Source organism: Perna viridis, chromosome 14 (genome assembly GCF_037379345.1).
Source record: "Perna viridis isolate PV_CMFRI_1.1 ecotype Kerala chromosome 14, ASM3737934v1, whole genome shotgun sequence".
Lineage (NCBI taxonomy): Eukaryota > Metazoa > Mollusca > Bivalvia > Mytilida > Mytilidae > Perna > Perna viridis.
Genome location: NC_142458.1, coordinates 33420890 through 33426889, shown reverse-complemented (window position 1 = coordinate 33426889; position 6000 = coordinate 33420890). Strand labels below are relative to the sequence as shown.

Genomic DNA, 6000 nt, shown 5'->3' with positions numbered 1-6000 from the left:
GTTAAAACAGTCACGTACAATTATCATTGGAGAAATAGTACAAATTAAGAGTTGCCAATGTAAAACTGAGGCAACCTAACAATACCAATGACAGTTAAGTTGAAAATTAGTTTAACCCCAGTGCGTACTGTGGGTACCACAGTAGCATTGTGTTCCACGAAATTTGGTTGATCATGTGTTTATCACTTTTTACCTGGTCTGTGGTCTAATGAGCTTTGAAGCACGTCATATTAGAATAAACATTTCAGCTTGCCAGTCTGGGTTTTATAAAACTATCAAACTGATGTTTTCATCAAATCCTTGACCTCAAATCTTTGATTTCAAGTGATTTGATTGGTCAGTGTTTGAGTTCAGAAAGGATTTGAAAAAAAAAATCTCAATATAAGATTTTTTTTGTGAAACCAGGTCCTGGTAGTATTGGCCAAGTTGATGACCATTTTTGTAGATTACTTTAAAAACTTAAATGTACATTTATGTCTTGATACTTTTTTATCACTAAAAAAAGCGTTCTCATTTCCATTAAAACATATGCAACAGTAAGAACCTAACGTTGAACAATATTAAAGATGAAAAAATATATAGAAAAGGAATAACTTTCAATATATGTAAAATTATATTTTACTTGTCGGGGACATCAATGACATCAAACCTAGAGCCTTAGGTACCAAAATGATAAACCACGACGCTTAAACATATCTTGTTTCTATGACTTTCGAATAATTATTTGAATCCAAAGAAGTTCGGTTTATGATAATCACCAGCACAGAGTTGGCATGTGCTAATGGTACGTAACCCACTGGCCTCAATAAAAGACACTCGTTAATTAACTGTAAGTGTTTAAATAACTATTTAAAACCTGCAATTGTATACAAATATATATATCTTGTAGATCACTTTTGTATCTGATTTCAGTCGAAAATGTGGTAGTGAGTGACACAAACTACACGTGGGCCTGACAAAATAAATAGAAATCGTCGAGTATCAAATTTCTAATATAAGGTCATATATATTTTAAATATGAGCGTTATAAAGTGCCATGATTTATAGTACTGTATCGTAACTGACTGTGGCAGTATTGCGAGTGATAAAAATGAAACAAAACTCTGTAATTGTTGTCTGTAATAATGGCTTGTTCCATTAATATCTTCTGTGAATATACTCATGTCATCTGATAAACCTTTTCACTTCCATGATTACATGATTACATGATTCTTTGATTATATGATTCCATGATTACATGATTCAAAAGGTGTCGACTCTTATTGATGAAATACAGATTGTCCATCATTATATTTCATTTCATCTGTATTTCATCAACCATGAAATACAGATTGTCCATCATTATAGCCCCGTGCAGGTCCGGGTGTTAAAAGAATAGGCCTGCAGCAGCGTTAAGCTTGTCGTAAAAGGCGATTAAACAGTGCTCAGAACCCTAGCCGGGGGCTAGGGCGCTCTGCCCACAGAGCAACTGGGATGTGTGCCCCAGGAGTTGGAATGGGGTACCCCTGGCGTGTTACATGCTGGGGTTGTCAGGCTATAATACGGAAAACCTGACCGCTAACCATAGTGGTGCACCGTGTTGAGAAAGATGCCACGTTCCTCGCACGTTAAAGAACCCTACTGTGGTATTCTCCCGGAGTAGGAACCATAGGGCTCCGCCACAGGAGGCTAAATTGCCCGACCCTACCCACCTCTTCCTATTTCCAGTGGCAATAAAAAAATATTGATCCCATTGTCCTTGTGTCCCATCCCTTTTTCATTTCATCATCATTTCATGTTCATTTTATCATCAATTTCATGTTCATCGTCTGAAAATAGCCGAAATATTACTGCTCGGACGTTAAACCCCAACAAACAAACAAGCAAACAATCCATCATTAAATCTGACTTGGCCGTTTTTCAAACCTGAGCCTCTTCACGATGAGAATGGAAAATATCTTCACATTCAACTTCCCAAAAGGGAATAGATGCTGCAGAGGTGTACATTTTCATGATAATTAGTTTCATGTCTAGATAAGCATATTTTGATTTAGTCATTGTACCGTTAGTCTTATATACAGAAGTTTATCTTAATTATGATTTTAAGTGGTTTCTTATAGGAAAGGTGATGAAGTACAGTATCATGTTACCCATGTAGGATGTTGTTTTAAGTAGTTGTCAAAGTTTTTGATTTATTGGAAATTGGTGCTGAATTTGTGCTAAATCTAGGTCAGTTATGTAAGTTATGTATGTTGTATTCCCGACAATATGTTTCGAGGTTCCGGCCAATGGTCCGAGGTTATTGTGAATTATTGACGTTAGTATAACTTGCCTTAACAGGAAGTCCACGTGTTCCGGACAATGGTCCGAGGTGCCGGACGATGGTCCGAGGTCGTAGATTGTATGTTTTAGTGTTACTTGCCTTTACAGGAAGTTATCGCTATATGGAGAATTCCTCGATTGTTGATGTCTGTTGTGTTGCTCCCCTGCACCATATGGATACCATCCGTGTTAAGGAATTTGAGAACTTTCAGATGATAACTTGATTGAGCGCACCGTATATGTGAGTTTTCGTAATTTTCTGATGTCAAAATAAATTTTCATCCTGTAACATGTACTTTATGTGTAGTCGTAATAAACTGTTGATTAGTGACAATTCTCTTTATTTTGAAACCGCCTGGAATATCAGTGGTTAAAACATACCAGCCAAGAGCTTTGCACATACTCGGCCGCCATGGCAATGCTATTAACATCAGCAATATTCTTCATCGTAAAGACGTGGTTTCCAAAATTTTCAAGTATAAAAAGACATTGCATAATCTAAACATTGAGCAATACTTTAAGTCCCCTCTGACATGTGGCTGTGCTTCTTCTCTCGTTAATCACTGTCCTTCTTGTCATGTAATTACCGGTGATTTGAATAACATTGAGAATGAACTCCTACTAAAGGTAATTTCTCGTGGTCAAGAAGAAATAAAATTCAACGATCGTAAAGCACTTGAATGCATTTTCTCACTACATGAAAAATATGTTTTCTTCTTTGTGGATAAAGCTTTAAACAACATCGTATTTGTATGTAAATCCCATTACCTCCATTGCCTTGTTTAGGAATTGGGTATTGATAGTAACACCCCAGGTAATGCTGCATACAAACGTACTTCTTTTGAGTAAGATGAAATCTTAATCAACAATAAGTCATTCATGTCTTCTCTCAACATCCATGCAAAATGTGATGACTTACTTTATTTGTGCTGAATTCCCAAACTTCATAAAAATACATGCACAGAAACGTATATAGATGGATCTTCGTCTTGCTGTACGAAGGAGACGTCAATTAACCCTACAAAAAATATTGACCACAGTGAAGGATGGACAGCAAGCTAGTTGCAATACCACCTACACTTGTAGTTGCATTTACATGTATCGTATTTAAAGATTCTGACGATTTACTTCAAAACCAAACATCCCGCAGTTTTTCGGAAAATTGTTCTCTTCAAACTTTTGCCTTTTTTCTCGACACTTTACACTTCGTTGCCATATGGTATCTTGAAATCTCTTTTTAAAAGGGCTTATTTGTAAATTCGAAAAATTATGTTGTTCTTGATTACAAATCCTCACATTTTTTTCTAAAACATCGCAGATCAATTAAGTGTGCTAAACAGAAAAGTAGGTTTGCAACATGCTTATTTTCCTTATTGATACCATATTTGTCACATTTGGAGGAGCTTTTATTCAACAACAATTTGGCATTCCAATGGGCATTAACTGTGCTCCTCTCCTTACCGATTTGTTTTTATATTCATACTACAATCTTTTTTTTCCCGAAATTCGTGAAGAATATAAATTTAAAAGGTTCTTAGTCCTTTAACTTTACTTACACATATATTGATGGTGTATACCTATCCATTCACAACCTTTCTTTTGATAAATGGCTACCTTCAATATATCCAAAAGAGCTCGAGTCAAGGGAGGCTACAGACACGATTTGTTCTGCATCTTATTTTGGGACCTACATCTCGAATTTGACAATAATGGTCATTTTTGCACTAAGATTTATGGTAAAAAAAGACGACTTTAATTTTATACCTTAATGTTTAAATGTCATAATTGATTCGCTATACTAAAGCAAGTACCTCTCTCATTTCCTTGAACGCCATAAATATTTGCGTAACAGACTCCTGAATCAGGGGTATAAGGAAATGCGTCTACAAAATGGCTCTTACGAAATTCCTTTTTAGATATCAGTTCTTGGTTGTAAAATACTCAGATTTTTTCCTGAAATAATGAGTAATGATTGTTACGGTTTGGATCACTTCTAACCTTCTTTCGATTCTGTCACGATTCGTTGTCATAGAACAGTTCTAAACTAGAATATGTGAAACCTTATCAGGATCTGTCAAAATTTGTAACAGTTTTCCTGACAGGCTCTGACAGAATTTAAGAAAGGTTAGAAGTGACCGCAATTGTATTTGTAAATTGTTCCTTGTGTGGATGTAAAAGCTGGTTTACCGAATATGACGAAATAGCATGCAAATGCAATGAAAGAGGGAGGTTTAGCGCACTATAAAATTCTAGATTTAACCCATTATTTCATTTGAAATGCCTGTCAGGACTATTGCGATACCAACTGTTCCGGTGGTGAAATTTCTATTTTGCCAGATTTATTTTTAACTTGACTTAATTATGGATCGGATTTGTATTCGGTAATTTTGTTGTTAACCTCATCTTAATACATGTACTTTAATTTCGACTTGTCCATTATAAAAACTTAAACGGCACTCGAATGAAATGAATTACAATGCTTCTAGGAGCTGACTTAACAGGAAAGACGGATATGACGTCAATGCCGTATAAGCGATAATATTATAGATACTCATACGCTACAGATTATTTATGATCTCTCGTTTGATGCTACATTTACATTTTAGATAACTTTCCTTAAATATTGAATCATAATAAAACAGAAACAGTTTTTCATCCTGTAAATTTGCCAAAGCAACAAAATTCGATACGAAATTATCAGTTTTAATTCCTAACATTATATTGTTTATACGTTGAACAGCTGATGTTTAGAAATCCAAATTATTGAAGGTAACCGGTCTGATCTGGTATTGACGGTCAATACCGAAATACCGCTACATATTGGTACGTTATTCTCATTATGAAGAAGGTATTTGACATGATTAATGTAGGATGTTTCAATGCGATAAACAAAGATAAATGATGATAATATCACAAAATATGGACTACACTTGTATTGCAATATATGGACAAAAAAAAACTGTTATTGCGATTCGCCTACGGCTCGAGTAATATCAGGTCTCTTGGTCAATATCTGCTTTTTAGGATTCCCCTCGCAATGATTAACTATTCTGTGAATAGCTAATTATTTTAAGTTACATACCACTAATTGAACCAATGAGCATTTGGAACGTAAGCAAAAATTATCCGACGCAAGTTTTAATGAATGCACTTGTGTTATGTTGCTGTGGAAAAAGTGTACATCGTGATTAAATCTCCAGAAGTGAGCTTGTGTTTGGCAGGGAAATATATTTTCTTTATTCCTACTTAAAATCGTCTCTGTAACTTACTGAATTAAATATTTTGTATGAGTTCTGCATGAAGACCCCTTTTGTGAAATGTAGGAGAATTCCTATTCTATTTTTAGCTCATTGTCTTCTAGGAGACGCTGTGGCACTGCAAGGTAGTAAACCCCACATATTTTCAGGGCTATTAGTGTACGCATTCAGCTTTCAGTCTTCTTCAGGTTTAACTTAAGGTAGAAGCTCCATAACTCATTGAACTTAGTGAAATTAGCATTGAAGCCCATGGGAAGTGACATTAGTGGTTTGTAGCCTTAAGTCACAGCATAGTTTTCAAATGTATCTGTTCCTCAGTTAATAATGCAAACACCAATTTATTACGAAGTGGGCTCGGATCTGTAAAAAAATAATCCATGATATTTTAGATTTTTTATTTTTACTCCTCCGTTTGAAATTAAAATGATGATTCTTTATTTGC

At 35.2% G+C, this 6000-nt stretch overlaps 1 long non-coding RNA gene across 1 annotated transcript; it reads right to left on the bottom strand.

The window, feature by feature from the left end:
• Window positions 1–1896: 1896 nt before the first annotated feature.
• Window positions 1897–5914, bottom strand: LOC148599059 (uncharacterized). The gene is made up of 3 exons (XR_015918507.1): window positions 5571–5914; window positions 4113–4254; window positions 1897–3319 (listed from the first exon to the last, which is right to left on the bottom strand). It is a non-coding gene; the product is annotated as an uncharacterized LOC148599059 (long non-coding RNA).
• Between the last annotated feature and the right edge of the window lie 86 nt (window positions 5915–6000).